Here is a 19269-nt window from a genome sequence, read left to right as displayed (position 1 = left end):
AGTACTGGCTGTGTATATTCCTTTTTTCTTTTCTTTTTGCATAAACAAACTGTCTGAAAGGGAAAGGCACATGCACAGCGACGAATCAGAGAGAAAAAAAGAATCCAAATATAGAAACTGTAGATGCAAATGACTGCACCCAAAGCAAAGCAACCATATTACTGGACTAGGGAACCACAGGAAAGTGAGGCAATTTGAGGACACCAAACAGAGCTTATAAGCCACACAAAAGTGGATGGAGCAGTTGGATGGGCAGCAGTGAGTGGTGAAGAAGTCCTCAATGGCAGAACAGGCGGATGATAACAAGCAGTATGTTACAACGGCTGTGAAGGCGGATGAAGGCTGCAGCAGACAGGAATCTACCGGTTTGTCGTGACTACTTCATGCCATCGGAACAGAGCCCTACTGCGAAGACTGTGCGTTGGTCAGCGTGCACTGATCTACACACATAAAACAAATTCATGCACAGGCGTCTTCCAAAAACCCAACCCAAACCCCCAAAGTCCCATGGCGATCGGCAAATGGTAACAGGGGCAGGATCGTGAAATCTGGAAGCCCCTAGTCAGGAACCGGCACACGGGCGGTGGATACAGATTCAGTCGTTCTGACTCGAGGAACGAGGCAGTTAAGCAGCTCGGCAGCTGTATCCATGTTTGAGCAGCCCTTTTTAGGATCCACTCTGCTCACCCCGAAAAGGGGGAGGGGCTAGAAAAGGTGCCCTAAACATAGTCTGCCGGTGGACCTGATTGGATACCTGCCGAAATCTTCATAGTGGGTGGAATTGAACTTACACAACAACTTCACAAGCTCATCGAAAAAATCTCCAACTCCTTGAAAGATTCCATCAACGGTGTCTCCGAAAATTTTTACACATCACTTGGGAAGACAGGCGAACTATTATCAGTGTACTGGAAGAAGCAAAGATCACCAGTGTCGAAGCAATGATTCTTCAACATCAGCTTTGTTGGACTGGTCATGTTGTGCGGATGCCTGATTATCGTCTTCCAAAGCAAATACTCTATTCCAAACTTAAAAATGGAAAGCGTCATGCTGGTGGTCAACAAAAGAGGTTTAAAGCCTGTCTCAAGGCAAATCTTTTAAAATGTAGTATAAACACCGACAACCAGGAAACACTGGCCTGCGAGCACTCCAGTTGGAGAACAGCCTTTACCAAAGGTGTCATGGGCTTTGAAGAAACTCGATCTCAGGACACAAGGGAGAAACATGCTAAGAGGAAGGCGCGCCTGACAAATCCACACCGTGATCAACTCCCCCCTGGAAACCAATGTCCCCACTGTGGAAGGACATGCGGATCCAGAATTGGCCTCCACAGTCACTTACGGACTCATTGTTAAAACTGTGTTTATGGAAGACAATCTTACTCAGCTACAAGGGATCGCCAAAGAAGAAAAGAAGATTTTGCAAAAGGTTTCCTGCCTCTTCGCCCAGAAGTGATTGTTTCTTTTGAGCCTGGGCTAGACAGAATTCAACGAAAGATCTGAAGGTATCCTGGTTAAGTTGGACATCACACTTTCAAATAGCTAATTAGCAAAAATACTTCATGAAAATTCATCAGCAACTTAATGTGAATTTTTCCAAATATACACATTTTGGTAGCACAATTTTGTCCCAAATACATGTTTTGCAAAGGTATTTCATTTTTGTATACCTTTTTACTATTATATGCATTTTTTATGTTGATTTTACCATAGTATGTGCATTTTTGGAAACCTTACTTGGTTGGAGAACTACACTGCAAAATTCTGAGAGGTGAGAATTTCAAAGGACGGCTGTGTTTCAGTTCATTTTTTTGTTTTGCAAAGTGCAAATTAGGTAGGGTTGCTGTTGAATGCTGAGAATCAAATTTCTCCACCCCCCCTACTCACACAGAAGAGTCCGGAAAAATCCATGCCAAATTGTTGTCCTATGAGATCTCTCCCTCTGAATTGCTCAAACTGGATTTAAATGCAGCAAAAAGGTGTATAAACCAAAGGTTGGATGATGCGGAGCTATACCAAAATTGTCTAGCTGGGGGGGGGGGGGAGTCTGCTCACCGTCAAATATCGGCATAACCCCTATTTACCGTACTCCATCCTACTTAACAACGCTTACGGCCGCGTCTCATCGATATGCCTTCCTTAAAGCTAGGTTCAATGTTTTTCCAACTAACGTGCTGAGACATAGATTTACTAAGGGCCAGGTCTCTTCAATGTGTGCTTGCGAAATGAAATCAACTGAATCTTTACACCATGTTATGTTTATCTGCCCTATGTACAGTTCGGCTCGTGCTAGTATATTAAACTCCATAATCCAGCCTATGGCTGACAATCCAGTTGACCTTCAGCTAGCCTGGGTTCTTCAAGATGTGGACCCTTATATCACTCTACAGGTTGCTAAATTCCTAACAGCCGTCCTCTCGTACAAGAGACGGAATGGAATGTTAGCTGATTATTGATAGTTATAAGAATTTTTTTTAAAATGACATCAGATATTGATTTTAGTTAGGCGCCTAAATTTTTAATCTTAATCTTAAAAGCTTCAAGATATGTTTTTTGAATTGTTAATATTTGTCCTTGTGAGCTGTGAATTGTGTTATATTATCTGTGGTTTGTACGAGTCTGCGGTTTTTATTTGATTTGTTTTGTTGTGTTGTGTTTTATGATGGGCGTACAGCCGAATAAACATATTTGCATTTGCATAGAAGAGTCACCCGGCACCACCAAACTCGAATGCTTCCCCCACTTCAAAATTATTGTTTTCATCATATGTAAATGTATGCAGGCTTAATCAATCAATTAAAGCACATTTGATGAATTTTTTTTCATTCAGGTGACAGCCTGGTGCACAATTTATATTAGTATTACTAAATGTTATGAGAGGGAAATGTAGTTCTGTCATTTTCTTCAGCAATCACACAACAGTTGCAAATGTCTAGGTGCCCATTTTTCATTAAAAATTCAGACCTGGCAAGACCTGGGATGTTCACCCAGAACTAAGCAGCCTCCACCAGAGACAGATATGTGGTGTGTGCTCCTTGCAAATCATAGCATGATATCAAATGTCATTAACTTGAAATCCAGTCGTTTAGCATTAGTAACCCAAGCATGTTAGCATGAATTCTTAAGACATCAAATCCTCAAACTCCAGTTTAGGAGCAAATTGGCAGCTGTGTGTGGTGTGTGTGTGTGTGTGTGTGTGTGTGTTATTTTTGGCTGGCTAATGCTAAAAGAGAAGAGGAGTTCAGTACTTGAGGGAAGGGAGACTATGGTTTGATTATAGTTCCTCTTGGGATTAGGAAACCACTGTACCAGTTTCCAACCCCCAGGCCCCACATTAATAATGCTACATTGAATGTCAAAGCAAGAGCGCAGGTTTTGCTTAAAATAGGCTCTGCCAATCTTTTGGGTTGGCAAAGCCTGTGTAATCCCTCTTGTTTATAGAGTTCTCAAAACAAATACTGTATACTACAATGCATTCCCCCTTTCTATTTAAAAATAAAAGGAAAAAGGAGGAATATTCAAGCCACCTGCTCAAGAATGTGAGGGTGGTCTAACAAAGTATTGTGGGGGAGGCAGGGGGGGGGATGAACTAGATATAGAAATTTATGGAACAAACTGGGAGTACAAACACACTCACCTCCCTGCTTTTCCCTACCAACTCTCCCTGCATCCCATCACATGAGATTCCCATCAAATGACAGGAACATGGTTCAATTTCTTTCCCTATGTCCCCCATGGGAGCCAACACACTGAAGAGAGAGAAAATGGCATGTCCCACCAGGCCTGTATCAGGATCGGGACTCAGCCAGCATCCTCCACACACAAGCAATGACCAGGCTAGAGAAAAGAGAGAAGCAGGATATGGCACACTGGACCTATGCCACCCACCCCAAGTCTTGCTTGGCGGTGAATACTCAGCAATACTGCTTGGGAATATATGGACTGAGCTGGGCGTCTCTGGGAAGGTGTCCCAGGTCCTGCCAGTTACCTCTTTGCAGCCTGTTTTGGCATTTAACTGTAAACACATTAAACTACTGTTTACTGCCAAAGGAGGCTTACAAGTATAAAAACCAATTGTGCAATCATTAAAATATAAACATAACCAGAATTAAAATACACAATAAAAGAAACTTGTTAAAACTCATTCACATATACACACCCATAATTAAAAAGTGCAATAAAACAAGCCCATTTAAACAAAATAGGAAGTGTGGGTTGAGAAAATTTGCCTGCTCCCCCCCCCCCTCCCGAATCTCAGCATGGCCTGAATAGGACATTGTTGCTTACTCGTTCATAGAGATGGGGGTTGGAATGTATAAACTACAAGCAGAGGGCAAGATCCTGCTGAGGAGTGAGGGGGCTACCCCAGGTTGGGCTCCGTGTCCAGTTTTTAGAGGCGGGAAATCAAATTCTCCATTAAAGAGGAACACACAGCAAACGCCTCATTTGGGGCTTTTTTAGTTTAGGAAAAAAGGCAGGTGAAACAGGGGACATGACAGGGGTGTATAAAATTATGCATAATGCAGAGAAAGTGGATTTCCCTCTCTCATCATACTATAAGGGTCGCACAAAATAGCACATGGTTAAACTGCAATTAAACCTCAAGGTGTAGCAAGGGCCACTATTTTGGGCAGCTTTGAAAGGGTTTACATTAATTAACAAGGGATACTGGGAACTGGGCAGAGCTGATCGAGGTGAACCATGATGAGAAAATGGCTGCCACGGAACGCTTTGAGATCACCTAGCAAATCAAGCACCTGACCTTGGACTCCATGACCCTGAAGACCAAGGAGGTGGAGAGGCGGCTACAAGTTGTGATGGCTGTATTCTGCCTCCAGGATCAGAGGCATACAGAATACCAGTCTCTGTGGAACAACTGTGGGAAGGGGTTGTGGCACTCAGCTCCTGCCCTGCCTTTGAAGAACATGTGGTTGGCCACTTTGGGAAAAGGATGCTGCAGGTTGCATGCCAAGACCCCGTGACTCCACAGTTCCCTAGGAAAATGAATAACCGCACTGGACAACAGCATATTGGGTTTTTGACTTGAATAGGGCCACAACTTTTATTGGTTACAGTAGAAAATGGTTCGGTGAGGATAGAGCATTGCTATTTCACTCCAGCCCATCTGCTGGGAGTGCACACATCTTGGGAGGATGCCCTATGACCAGCATCAATTAGGGGTACCCCTCCGTGGAGTGGGCCCAAGTGTTCCCATTGGCCAGTTGGGCCAGGGAAATGCCCATGAAAGACTGCCAGCTATGGTCAATCAACCGGCAGCCGTGCAATCCAGCCAGCCACTCACTGTATCACTTGTGTGATCAGAGGCCTGGCCACAACACCACCCACCAATTAAGGTGAGCAGACTTCTTCCTATGTTCATGTTACAAAAAGTGAAAAAACAAGCTGTATTAGCCTGCCCACTCAGAGAAAGAGCATGGAGTTGCTAACATACCCCTTCAATAATCTTCCAAGGCATGCTACAATCTGCCTGAAATAAAGGGGGAAACTGTTTGCCAGGTTCCCATCTGCCAGAATTTATTCTGGATCCTTATGGGGGGAAAGGCAGGGTGGAGGGAGATCAGCAAGAAATCCAGTAATTAGACTGATGCACGCCATCTACGTATTCCTCTCCATTGGCCTGACATCTGGGAGGCACAGCTGTCTAGCTCCACCAGCTTTCTTTTTAGAGGGTGATGACGGCAAGAGAAAGACAAGGCAGCGGCACCAAAAGCCCCCCAGAGAGAGACACAGCAGCCCGTCAGCACTTGTAGAGATGCCGTAAATGCATTAGCAGACAGGCGCTTGGTGCTATTTGATTGTGGAAGGGTTTTGCCTGAAATCATTTATTCCTTCTTTTCTTTTTCCTGCCCCTCAAGGCATTCTTCTCTCCCTTTCAGATCAGGGTTGTCAGTCACCAAATTATTCTGAATCCTGCTCAGCGTGGCCAGCCTTCGGCTCTGTTAGCTGCCTGGAGAGGAAAGGCTCATTCAACACCAGCATCAGCAGCTTCACATCCCCACCTGTGTCCAAACTCTCCCCCTGGCAGAAAAAGGACTTCCAAGATGCTGCTGTGCATCCAAATCCTGGACAGCGAAAGAAAACAAAATGGTGTCTGCCAGAGGGAACAGCTCTAGGAAACCTGCTCTTCTGGTAGCCATTTTGGAAGGCCCTAATACTTGCCACTGAGCTTGATAGTGGTGAGGGACCCAGGTGGCGCTGTGGGTTAAACCACAGAGTCTAGGGCTTGCTGATCAGAAGGTCAGCGGTTCGAATCCCTGCAACAGGGTGAGCTCCCGTTACTCGGTCTGAGCTCCTGCCCACCTAGCAGTTCGAAAGCACGTCAAAGTGCAAGTAGATAAATAGGGACCGCTCCGGCGGGAAGGTAAATGGCATTTCCGTGCGCTGCTCTGGTTCACCAGAAGCAGCTTTCTCATGCTGGCCACATGACCCAGAAGCTGTCTGCAGACAAACGCTGGCTCCCTCGGCCTATAGAGCGAGATGAGCGCCGCAACCCCAGAGTCGGACACGACTGGACCTGATGGTCAGGGACCCCTTTACCTTTAATACTTGCCACTGAGCTTGATGGTGGTGAGGACCAAAGAGCAGCATGACTCGGGCAGCTGTCCAAGATATTCCACCCCTCATTCCAAATTTCCTGCCTGAGGTGAGGCCTTCGAAATGACTGAGCCAGCAGGAAAGCTGAAAGAGGCACTTTGTTTAAACGACTTGCATAGTCTGTCCATTGGTTCAAGAAAGATGCATAATCGTATGCACACACAATCCCAGAAGATTTTGAGGATTGGATGTTAAAATCTGGTGGGGCTGGTGCCTGGCATGACAACAGAACTCCTAGCACAGTGGCTGCAACACTCTTTCCATGGGAACCAAGGGGTCATTTGGCACCAGGCAACTGCCAATTTAAATTTCCCAGAATACCCAGAGCAATACCACACTGCATGCTGCAGGACACTGTAGGATACTGTATTTAAAATGGTGGTTTGCAGTTGCCCGTCAAAGGGAGCCAAGGAGGAAGACTTTGGATGCTGGGCCCTTGAGGATTCTGGGTGCTGACTCTAGTCCTGTTTGGGATTCATGTGGTTCAACCCTAAAGTGAGGGCATCCAAGCCAGGCTTTTATTTATCACATGCCTTAACAGAAGACAAATAATTTATTTATTTTGTTCAACGCGAGCTGTGCAGATATAGATAGCAGGAACATGATCAATATCTTGCAGTTTTGTGAAATGTCACTACCGAGAGTTGAAGTCTAGACAAAATTGGTCACGTCAGGCACTGGAGCAGAGGCCAGGGTATATTGGGGCTGTAAAAAAAGAGGCAAATCAACACTCTGGCTTTATGACAACCTCATCCTCATTTCCCGAAGGAAATCTCAGAGCTGGAAAAGGTGTACAAAATGACTAAGTGGGGGAGTTGAAGTCTCTTCTCTGCGAGGAAAGGCTAACGCTTCGGGGGCTTATTAGCTCAGAGGCGAAGGGCTGATAGAGATTTATATAATTGACACATTGTGGGGAGAAGTTGGAGGGAGAGAAGATTTTCTTCCTCTTTCATAAGGCTAGAACTTTATGGGAATCTACAGGCATAGATTCAAGATGAACAGAGTAGCCTTCTTCACACAACACAACATCCCATTGTGGAACTCACCCCCCTGAGGCATGCCGATGGCCATCATCTTAGACACATTCAAAGAGGAGGAGAAAGAGAGCCCAATGGAGCCTCCAGGTTCAAAGGCAATATATCACAGCATACCAGTTGCTGAGGGGGACCAGAATTTCACCTTCATGCCCTGTTTGAGAGCTTTCCAGGGACATCTGGTTGACCACTGTCAGGAGGTAGGTGCCTTTAACCTGATCCAACAGGATCCTCTTATGCAATTTGCACATCCATTGACCACACTTAGCATCCATCCCCACCAATAGTGTGTGGTCTCCTACCATGCAGCGCCTATGGAAAGCAAACATTTTGCTGTTGTTGTTTAGTTGTTTAGTCATGTCCAACTCTTCGTGACCCGACCCCATGGACCAGAGCACGCCAGGCACTCCTGTCTTGCACTGCCTCCTGCAGTTTGGTCAGACTCATGTTGGTAGCTTCGAGAGCACTGTCCAACCATCTCGTCCTCTGTAGTCCCCTTCTCCTTGTACCCTCAATCTTTCCCAACATCAGGGTCTTTTCCAGGGAGTCTTCTCTTCTCATGAGGTGGCCAAAGTATTGAAGCCTCAGCTTCAGGATCTGTCCTTCCAGTGAGCACTCAGGGCTGATTTCCTTCAGAATGGATAGGTTTGATCTTCTTGCAGTCTATGGGACTCTCAAGAGTCTCCTCCAGCACCATAATTCAAAAGCATCAATTCTTCGGTGATCAGCCTTCTTGATGGTCCAGCTCTCACTTCCATACATCACTACTGGGAAAACCATAGCTACATGTAAAACTCACCAGGGATTAAATTTAGGAAACTTATAATTTTGCTTCCTATGCCTGGCATTTTATAGTATGATATTAGTTCTTTTTATTGCTATGGTCTTCTGCTTTGCTTGGTGTGGCATTATTTTATATATTCTTTCTGAATATTGGCCACTGGCTGCAATAAAGAGATAGACTGTTTCAAAGGCTGTGCCACAACCCAAAAGCATTGGGTGCTGGGAACAGAAGACAGGGCCTTTTCCGAGGCTGCACCCCTGTTCCTCAATCACCTCCCCAAAGAGGTGTTCTGAGCACAGCCTAGGAAGAACAAACAGCCAGTAATTATTGACAAAGCACAAACTTACAGTAGCTCCTGAGGTGCCCTAAACATGCACACATGTACTTCTGATGCCTAGATAGCTGGCGCCCTTCCCTGGGTTTGCATGCTGTGCCAGACTATTGCAGGAACGGTGTGGCCACGTCCAAACACAAGCTTAAGTACCCTCACCTGAAGGCACAACACAAGCAACCTGTGACTTCTCCTACCTGAATGTTGTTGCTGTGCTTGCCTCTTCAAGCCCCTCCTGGTCCTGGGGGGCAGTGGGGGGGAGGAGATTCTGCTAGCCCCCTCCCTTCAGGCAGCTTCTTACCTCTGCTCCTGGCACATCCTGTCCTTCCCCCAACTGTGGCTTCTCCCCTGCACTTCCTCCCCCATCTCCAACTGCTCAGAACCCCTCCCCATCCTCCAACTCCTGACTCGTAAATTGCTACCTGCTTCCCTTTGGTCAGTTTCCGGCCCCACTATCCCTTCCACCCACTCCTCAGAGCCCTGCCAGTCTCTGACGTGAGGCGATATTAGACCCTTCCCTGATGACATTTAGGGCAGGCTGTGAAAGCACAATTATTCTGCACGGCTTTTGACTGACGTCTTTTTTAAAAAGCAAGAACTAACCTTACTCCTTTTTTTTTCATTTCAGTGATTTATTTTAAAATTTTGCTGCTTGGCCATGTTTGGCTTTCTTCTTTTATGTAAGCTGCTTTTGGGGCTTTGGCAGGACAGAAAAGCAATACAAACGTGATTTTGTAAATAAAAATATAGATCATGCTTTGCTTGCGCATTTCTGGTTTGCGACTGTTGGAGACAAACTGGCTGGGCCTTGTTCAGAGGAACAAATTTTAGTTATGTGTTCAGAACCAGAACAGATGCCCACAACACCTGCCGGTTTTGAAAAGTGGGGCAGGACCCAATTCACATGAACTCTGGGGCCATTTGGCTTTGCCAGATACTCTTGCAGATGGAGCTGGGTAGACCATGAATCGGATCCAGGATGGCGACTTGAACCTTCCCAGCTGAACAGGCTTCCAGTAGCTCCTTTTGCTGCCAAGCTGGCTCACTGCCTCACCGCCTGTCTACAGTATTGCAAAAGAAATGGTCTCTCCAAGAGTGTTTGAGCTGTGAGTGGTTGCGTTCCAGTATTCAGAGCTGTCAAAGCTTCTGTGTGCGAGAAGCACGAGAGGGGGAAGACGGCTATAGGAGGATAAACAGGAGCCAGCAAGTCATCAATCTAGCATTCATTTGACTTTGTAGCTTAATTGCACGACACAAAATTGAAAAATTGCTAGAGCAACAGCTCAGAGCATATAAAAAAAAGGTTCCTAGCAGTATATTCTAGAAGTGTTGCACATTAAAAAGGCTGCTTCTATCAGATGCATTTGCCTTGATTTCAGCAGTTGATTGTTATGGAATACCCCCCTCCGCTTTTTATTAGCAGTGTGTGTGTGTGTGTGTGTGTGTGTGTTTAAAGGATAGCTTTACAGTTGTTCTTAATTTTCTGCCAAGAAGAGAAGACTAAGAAAGGGAAAATAGGAAGCAACGTTTTGTTTTTCAGCCTTGTTCCATCCAGAGAAATATTCTCTCTGGGAGCAAACGCTGCAAAGGCCTTGTACAACGACCCCAGGCCCCTCCTTCTGCGAAGCTAAATATAGGACAGAAGAAAGGAGGCAAGGAGAGGTAACTTGTACGGTAGGAAAATCCTACAATCCATTAGGAAAATCCTGACCAGGAAGCTTTTATTGGGGGGGGGGCAGGGATAATCACCCAACCTGCTCCTAGACTTTTGGCTTCCTCAGCTGTTACCTGCCAAAGCCAGAGCTTCATGGGGCGCACGTCAAGGTGTGAGGTCACCCAACACCTGCTGCAGTTTTATCTTATTTGTATTCACATAGCTTTTATATTCAATTATTTTAAGACTCCCCAGATAATTTTATATTACGGGCAGGCAACTCAAATACTGTATATAAAATAAATGCACGTAGAAAGGAGAGAGTTAATTAATCCAGTGATAATGTTCCATCAAGTTGGCCACAATCACCTCTTTGAGAGCAAACTCACAAGCAGTTCTGAAGCATACAGTTCAATACAGCCGAGATCTGATAATATAGTAGTTGCCATTAACAAGAATCTTATCTCCACAGTACACTCATTGAACTGTGTCAGTTTAAGACTCCATCCATAATTGATTTAATTTCACCACACTGAAAGATGGCAGGCAAGTAAGACATGGTAATTGTTTCTTCCTGCCATCGGGTGAAAATCCCGTGCAATGATCCTAACCCACCTGAAGCAGCTGGTGTCACAGCTGAGGCATTTGAACAGCTGGAAAAAAGGAAACCAGGGGCTGTTTCTTGAGTGCTTTTCATCCTTGCCTTTCAAAAGCGCAGCTCTCAGGGACTATGGATTTGTCCTGGGATCTCATGATGGGACTAAGACAGTACTGAGATCACCTACCATGAACTGTGCATCCTCACAGACAAAAAGAATATACGTACACAGGTATACAACATGGTCTTTGCAATTGGCAACCAGAATAAGGAACCCTCCCGATTAACCAGGTTGGGCAGAAAGCCTGCTGATCCTACCCCAAACAGCCATTATGACACGTAGCCACTGATAGTTTTATCCTCCATGAATTTGTCCAAACCCCCCCCCCCTTTAAAGCCATCTGCACTAGCAGTACATCTTGTAGCAGACAATTTCATACTTTTATGCACTTGTCTGTCTGTGTCTTAAATTTTCTGTCATTTTGCTTCATTGGATGTCAAGAACCCATCACTGCACCCTTCATTTCTGCTCATCCTTGGGGGCACTTTCGCATAGTCCTTGACAAGGCTCATTTTGAGTCTTATTTTAATGTCCAAGATCTGTGATCCAAGGCTCTTGAAGATTTCTGAACGGCACGAGATCAAGGCAGCAGTTCTATCACATTTCAGAGGAGTGGGACCCTCCGGCAGATTCCCCACTTTGCCATCTCCACATCCCTGCTCAAGGACTGGACCACCACACCAGCCCCCCGTTTTCCTGGCTTACTCTCAGAACACCACTGATCTTCTCCCGCAGGGCAAGAGAAGATAGTGAGTCAAGAGCTTCAGAGCTGCTGGTGCCCAGCCAGCTTCTCATGAAGTTTCCTGTGAGGAGGGCAAAGCGCAGGGAAGCATTTGTGGCACACAACCCTTCCTGTCTGCAAGAATAGTGTAAACTTCGAAAAACAAAGCTCCCAGCCATATTGACTGTACTCTTATCTCAGAGCTGTTCTGTCAGTGTTGAATGATTGATCCTCCCCACCCCTTCAGAAGCTGGAATGTTCATGAATGAACCATGGCACCACACCAGGGACTCAACTAGACTGGTAAAGCCAAAGCGATTTATATGCATTGTATGTGCAATATAACATTGTGCCACCAGATGGTGACATGGAGTCCTGTTTTTCTCTACCTATTTTCCCTGTTTAAATTTACAACGCTTTAAACTGAAACACTTATTTGATGTGTCCAGATCAGGCATAGGCAAACTTGGCCCTCCAGATGTTTTGTGACTACAATTCCCATCATCCCTGACCACTGGTCCTGTTAGCTAGGGATGATGGGAGTTTGCCTATGCCTGATCTATATCCAGCCCAGGTTAGTGAACAGTCAGCAGTCAGGTTTTCTATAATGTAGGCTATATAAATTTTATGTGATAGTTGGGATCTGCAACAAAATGTTGCAATTTGGAGTGCTCCTGTCAAAGGTTCCAGTCAGCTAGCCAGACATGTCATCTTTCAGCATACTCTGTTTCATTTCAACACACACACACGGGGGGGGGGGAGGCACTGAATATTCAGTCCCCTCATTGAGCTGTTTTGCGGTGTAGTGGGGGTTACCCCCAATTTATTTATTTATTTTTAAGTATATCAACAAACCTTGAAATTTTCCCCAAACCTGCTAATTCTTCCCCTCTTCTGCACAGATGGCAACATAAGATCTAGAACTGGAGGATGAGTTTGCTTCTAGTATACTACAAATCAGGAATAGACAGACTTTTCATGAACAAGGGCTTCATTCCCATATTGGCAACCTTCTGGGGTCACATGCTAATGGTGGGTGAAGCCAGAGGCAAAAGCGGGCAGAGCAAGGGACGTGACTTACCTTTGTGCAGCAGGTTACACTCCAGCCACACAAAAGTCGGGGGTTTCTGCATGCCCACGCCACAAGCATCTCTCCATTCAGCACCCAGGCCAGCAAGAGACATCATCACAGGCCACAGATCCATTACAGCCATGCAAAAACATGCAATTAGCAGGCAGAGCTGGGCTGGTGAGGGCTGTGGCTTTAGAAAGAAAAGCAGTAAGGTACAAATGAGTTGTGGTTCTTGATCAACCCACACCACACTACTGTACCAAGATCTCCTGCAATGCAGGAGGTGCAATGCATGGAGGTGCAGGTCAATTCTGTGTCCAGGGCAGCTGTCTATCAGCTCCATCTGGTACGCAGGCTGAGACCCTACCTGCCTGCAGACTGTCTAGCAAGAGTGGTGCATGCTCTAGTTCTCTCCCGCTTGGACTACTGCAATGCGCTCTACATGGGGCTACCTTTGAAGGTGACTCGGAAACTACAACTAATCCAGAATGTGGCAGCAAGACTGGTGACTGGGAGCGGCCGCCGAGACCGGTATGTTTCCAAGCACAATTCAAAGTGTTGGTGCTGACCTTTAAAGCCCTAAATGGCCTCGGTCCAGTATACCTGAAGGAGCGTCTCCACCTCCATCATTCTGCCCGGACACTGAGGTCCAGCACCGAGGGCCTTCTGGCGGTTCCCTCGTTGCGAGAAGCCAAGTTGCAGGGAACTAGGCAGAGGGCCTTCTCGGTGGTGGCGCCTGCCCTGTGGAACGCCCTCCCAACAGATGTCAAAGAGGAAAACAACTACCAGACTTTTAGAAGATATCTGAAGGCAGCCCTGTTCAGGGAGGCTTTTAATGTTTAATAGATTACTGTGTTTTATTTTTCTGTTGGAAGCCGCCCAGAGTGGCTGGGGAAACCCAGCCAGATGGGCGGGATATAAATAATAAATTATTATTATTATTATTATTATTATTATTATTATTATTATTATTATTATTAACTAGGGCCTTTAAGTCACCTTCAAGGTGCAGGGAGAGGGGGAAGGGAAACAGGACAAAACCTATTTTAGGCCCGACTTCTTTAGCTCAGGAGCTGACCTAGTTTTGCCTCCTACCAATTAAAAGCAGAGATTCTCAAAAGAGCCTAAGGGGATTAGGTGCCACAGGGGCAGAATTCCAGGAGGATCTGGAAGCCGCCTTAGCATCTTTCAAAAAAATACTGGCCTGTGTCAGGCAAGGACCACCAAACAAACAAAGAAAGAAACAAACGAGAAGGAGCATGCCATATTCAGTACTTATATTGAAAATAGTTTTCTTTTTCCAAAGAATATGTTACTAATTAATTGGAGAGGCGTTTTAAGTAAAAGAAGAAGAAGAGTTTAATCAATCAAGCAGATCAAAATCTTGCAGTCTTGCAAAAATATTAAGCTAGGCTTCCCCCTCCACATTCGTCTGTGTAGGAAATATTTGCAGTGACGCAGAACCTTGTCCTGCAGCCTGAATTAGTATGGCCCAGTTACAGGTATGCCAGGTGGACCTGTAGTGCTTACAAATTGCAGATCTCAGCTCTGGGCATGCAGGGTTTCAACATGCTCACTTCCTAGAAGGAAGAAAAATCTTATGTCTGGGTGCACCCAAAGCAGTTCTTGTTCCCAGGCTTCTCAGGAAGATCGGCCCTGCCTTGAGCAGGAGAAAGCAGCTTTCGTAACAGCCACCCACATTTATACAGCAAAGCGTCTTCCGTAAGATTGTTCTCTGTAAACTGCCAAACCAAGTAAATCCAGCCGCGGAAGGTGCAGGGAAGGGAGAAGGTTCTTCAACAGTTCAGGGTCCCTATTTCTAACATGAGTCACTATGCTATGGCATGTAAACAGAACAAAACATGGGAGAATCTGTCAATTTTGGCTTCGCTAAGTTTCTCATTTTTCAACCACAAGTTCAGTTCTCCACTTTTCTAAAAAAAAAGTTTGCCAAAAAAGGTCCTCATGAAAACAGACGGTAAGTGCTGTTTGACAGTGGAACAGACTTTCAGAAAGAAAGAGGATTCCAACTAAGAATGAGGGGAAACTTTCTGACAGAAAGAGCTGTTTGACAGCGGAATGCATGACCTCAGAAGGCGAGGGACTCTCCTCCTTCACTGCAGGTTTTTAAGCAGAGGTTGGATGGCCATCTGCCATGGATGCTTTAGCTGAGATTCCTGCACTGCAGGGGGTTGGACTAGATGACCCTTGGGGTCCCTTGCAACCCAACAATTCTATCTCAGAAGATGGTGGGTTCTCCTTCCTTGGAGGTTGCTAAACAGAGGCTGGATGGCCACCTGTCAGAGATTCTTTAGCTGTGGGTTGGACTAGATGACCAACTGGGGTCCCTTCCAACTCTCTCTCCAATTTTATGATTCTACCTGCATTATAGTGTTAATTTCTCCTAAAAGACACATTTTTGCAAAGCAATTTCCACTAATATAATGCATATGGGTTATTTTCACTGATATGTGCATTTGATGCATGCTTTCCCCTAGTATATCTATTACCAGGGGCGTCAGAAGGGGGAAAGGGGGACGGGCCGCCCTGGGTGTCATCATGAGTGGGGGGTGACAAAATGCCGGCTGAACCCAGCATTATTTTGCACAAATAAAGGCTGGTGGGACCCAGAAGCTCTGCCCCTAGAGGCTGCTCATCTACTTTCATGGGAATAAACTACCTCCCGCCTCCCCACCCCACCCCAAAACAAACAACAGCCATAGGTATCAGAGCTGAAATAAGTGCTGGAAATCATGATGGCCTCTGAACTTGAAAATTTTGCTCTCCTTTCCTCTTGATTACTAGTGTTAGTGACCAAAAAAGCACATTCCTAAAGCAATTTCTACTATTTCACGTTGTTTTATTATTATTATTATTATTATTATTATTATTATTATTAAATTTCTATACCGCCCCATACCCGAAGGCCTCAGGACGGTTCACATAAAATATAAAATACCTAAAATCAAAACAAAACCAGCAACCCATTTTTTTTTTAAAAAAAACCCCAAAGAGCCAGCATTTTTAAACAGGGTATAGGACGTAGATCAAGTCAGGCAAAGGCCTGGTTGAAAAGGACCGTTTTTGCCTGGCGCCTAAAGTTATACTCATCATCATTAATTAGACACCCTTTACCAACAGGTCCCAGGTTGGGTTACAATTTAAAATTCAAAATTTAAAACAGTTAAAACAGTTAGCAATCAAAGGAATAGAGTGGGCTCTGAAAACACACATCTTAAAGGTGGAGAGGTTCATCTTCATCTTTTGCCAAAAGCTGTATAGTGAAGAAGCCAGACACATATCTGTGAGGAGGGAATTCCACAATTTAGGGGATTCCATTTTCTCACATTGCCACCCTCCAGATCTTCCGGCTCTCTTTGACAGAGGGAGGGGGAGAAGGTGGGATCTGCATCAGGGTGGCCTGCGCAGCGCTCTTTGACAGATTTCAATTTCAATTGGGGGGGGGCGGACAAAAATATTTCCGCGCCGGGTACCACCTGACCTTGCTACGCCACTGTCTATTACTTATCTTACTTTGCTGGATAACAGCATTTATCTCTCGCTTCCTTTTACCTGCCCTGAATTTTCCCAACCTCCAGCTTCCCTGGACGCCCTCGAGTTCTAGCATTATGAAAGGGAGAAACACTTTTCTCTGTCCGCTTTCTCCATACCGCACGCAACTTTATATGCATCTATACTGCCTCCTCTTGGCTTTTCTCTACGCTAAAAAGCTTCAAATGATTCAGACTTTCCTCAAAAGGGAATTACTCCCACCTCTTTATCATTTTGGTGGCCCTTTTCTGGACCTTTTCCAGCTCTGCAGTATCTTTTTTGAGGCGAGGTGACCAGAACCGGACACAGGACTCCCAAGTGCAGTCAATCACAAAGCAGATTTGAACAATGGCGTTGTGTTAGCAGTGTGCGAGCATGGCACACCTCATTGTCCTCCAGCTACTGGCATTTAGGCATACCCTGTTCCGGTACAATAAGGTTCCCTTTAGTCAGGAGAAGACACCTGAGGGCAACGTGCCAGGAATTCTCTTGATTACGAGCTGCACTGCTGGGCACCTGTTTTCTCCCCAGGGAACTGGTTGCTTTTCTGGGATGCAGAAGGAAGTACAAGGTCAAGAAGCCGTAAGAGCGGTACAGGAAAAGCCAAACCCCAAAGAGCTCTTGGAATAACAAGGTCCAGACGCTCCTCTCTTCCAAAAGCTCTTAATAGCCTCACAGCAAACTGGCAGGTGAGAGTCCCAGCTGAATTCAATTCTTTCCTGTTTAAAAGCGAACCTACCGAATTTGCACATTCTGAAACAACACATGAATAGAAATGCAGGCCTCCTTTGAAATTCAGACTTTTCTGTGCTGATCTCCAGCCAAGTTCCTTGAACAAAAATGCATTTAAGAGGGTAGTGTGTGCATAAAAACTCACATATTTGTGGGGGCAACATACAAAAATACACCACTGAATTAGGGAGGGAGCAATTTATAAAAAAAATGTGTTATGTTATGCAAAACTACATACAAAATATATGAACTGGGAGAAATGTACACTAAAATGCTGATGGATTTAATGGGATATATTCTGAAACTGCTGTGGAAATGGAAAAAATTAGAAACTGCGAGAAACCAAAATGAACTCTGCCCCTCCTACTCCCAGCACAGTCTTAAAGCACAGCTTCAGATAAAGAACTTTAGTCTTGATCCAGACCCTGTACTCCTGAAATGCCCCAGGTCTTCAGTGTTGTCATTCAGTGTGTGTGAAGAGGGCAACAATATGATTTGTGTTTTGCTATTATTATCCCTCACATAATTAATACGTGCAACAATAGGTCTCATGGAGACGCAGGTAACTTTTCATGGTTTTAATTTTGATAATTGAAGCACCTTGTTGCTATGGCAGCAGTTGCTATAAAAAAAATTAGCATCTCCGCACATGCAGCAATGACTCAGTTCCATGTCCCCATCTCCCCACCACCTGCCCCACAGGCATCCAACAAGAAGCTGTTGCTTTGCGCAACTCGCAAGCCCAAATATATGCCCGGGGGGGGGAGACGAAGAAAAGGGGGGACCTCCACTTTAGTCAACATCTGCCAGGGTCACTGTTCTGCACCCATACCAATAACACTGTTTCCATAGAAACTCAAACGGAGAAGCATCAGGCATAAAAATAGCCCCCGTGAGCCGAAAATAACCACCATGTGTCATAAGCAAGAGATACGCTTCTAGCTGCGAGAGATATTTTTACTATCCCTTGTATCGCAAAGGCCGGACCACAATTTTTTCGATCAAAGCAATGTAGCAGTTATGAACTTCTGCCAGTCGCCCATCGCTGCCGTCACTCTGCTCTCTATGCAAAGGCTGCCCTTACGAGAAAAATTGACGTCAGGCTGGAAACCCAGCTGCTTCGTTTACTGGGACCGACTAACAGGGTGCGAGCTTTGGAGCTCAACTGAACTCTTCTTCCGGGAAACACAAATCTCATGAGCCCTGCTTAACTCAAAAGCTTGCTTAATTTTTAAACTATCAGCTTTATAACCAGCAGCTTCATTTAGGGAAGGGGTGGTCGGCCCAGTCCTTCCTATTTTTCAGACTACATACCATTGGTCTTCTGTAGCACCTATAGAGCTCTCCTACCCCCAGGGAAATCGTACGGTAGTTCTATGACAGTAACAAGGGACCTTCCATCAATAATTCTGGGCATTTTCCCAAATGGAAGATCAAAAATCTATTGACACAGTGCAGTTCTTTCCTTTGAAGCAAGGAAACAGGTCAGTTATCTGAGATGACCAGACTATCCATTTTGTGTTGGTTTCCCCCCCCAAAAAACCTAGCTGAAAAAATAAATATACCTGACTCTAAAGTCGACAGCTGTCGGTGCAGCAAGCCCTTTGACCCACCACCCTTTCAAGCCAAGGGCTATGGGTAAGTCACTGGTCCAAAATCGGCTTTAAATTCTGTATTCCCTTGTTTTGCCAGTTAACAAACCAGTAAGTGATTTTGCCCATGTCCACATGCAGGAAGTCAGTGGCAGAGAAAGGAAACTAATCTAAGTCTTCTGAAGTAGTGATCTAATGCTCTGTTTTCAGAGGGTTAGCTAAATTAATTTGCCGGAGCAAAGAATGAATAAAAAATATTATGGCACTTTAGGATCTTTACAAAAGTTTCTGCCACAATAATTCAGCTAGTGTTTCAGGTGCCACAAAGCTCTTCCTTGTTTTCATTAACATCCTGATGCACCCTTTTCCTGTTTTTTATTCAAATGTTTATTCAAAAGTTACAATACAGCTTTGTCCACTGCCATAATATCACAAAATGATCACTTCGATCCTCAATCCTTTGTTTAAAAATTCCTGAAGTTTGGCTGTGAGAGCCAAACAGGGCAAAGAGATAGGCACTGACA

General features: G+C 45.1%; 1 protein-coding gene across 19 annotated transcripts in view; it reads right to left on the bottom strand.

Annotated features, from left to right (window-relative positions):
* PITPNM2 (phosphatidylinositol transfer protein membrane associated 2) overlaps positions 1–19269 on the bottom strand; it is a 217622-nt gene that overhangs the window by 123032 nt on the left and 75321 nt on the right. The window contains exon 2 of one of the 19 annotated variants that reach the window (XM_035098039.2): positions 12879–13059. The exons of 17 other annotated variants lie outside the window; for them this stretch is intronic. The gene's annotated coding sequence lies outside the window, so the exon portion shown is untranslated. Of the gene's footprint in view, positions 1–12878; positions 13572–19269 lie in introns of those variants that run through there. One more of the 19 variants, XM_060269815.1, reaches the window with a different exon arrangement.

Source organism: Zootoca vivipara, chromosome 17, assembly GCF_963506605.1.
Source record: "Zootoca vivipara chromosome 17, rZooViv1.1, whole genome shotgun sequence".
NCBI classification, from domain to species: Eukaryota; Metazoa; Chordata; class Lepidosauria; order Squamata; family Lacertidae; genus Zootoca; species Zootoca vivipara.
This window is presented reverse-complemented; position numbering and strand designations above follow the sequence as displayed.